This window comes from Morone saxatilis, unplaced genomic scaffold, assembly GCF_004916995.1.
Source record: "Morone saxatilis isolate NCDOM2014 unplaced genomic scaffold, NCSU_SB_2.0 Contig14, whole genome shotgun sequence".
Lineage (NCBI taxonomy): Eukaryota > Metazoa > Chordata > Actinopteri > Moronidae > Morone > Morone saxatilis.
In genome coordinates, this window is record NW_023339696.1 from 8,361,711 (window position 1) to 8,362,256 (window position 546).

Sequence of the window (546 nt, forward strand, 5' to 3'; positions counted from 1 at the left end):
ACAGATATTTATATCCATCCTGCTGCCCACGACTGCTGCGGACACAATCCACCCCAAAGTGGATGAATTATAAAGACAACCAGGATGCAAAAATGATACTGTCTGAGGCAGTATTACTCTGAGTGTAGCTTGTAAGTGTTCGTGTTATAAACATAAATTGCATTTACTGCCAAGCTGGTAGAGCTCGTCTCTGGGAAAGTAGTGCCTTTACAATATACCATTGTTCTACAAGCATTATTAAAATACATTTACAATACTGCTACTACCACAAATAATCCAAAACCAGAGAACTATCACTGCTGATACTGCACGAGGATCATTTGGGTACATTTGCAGTAATTTTCTAGGGGAACTTTCCTGGAAAGGGTTACTTAATTTGGAACTAATTATTAGGACAATAGAGTTATGAAAAGGTTATGTGAGTGTTATCTAAGTTTAGTTTGTTGTGTTGAGTTTGTAAGCAGTTGAGCCTTGAAAGAACTGATTAAATCTCAGATGGAATGTCTAGAAAAGGGCAGCAACTAAAGATTATTGTCAATATTGATT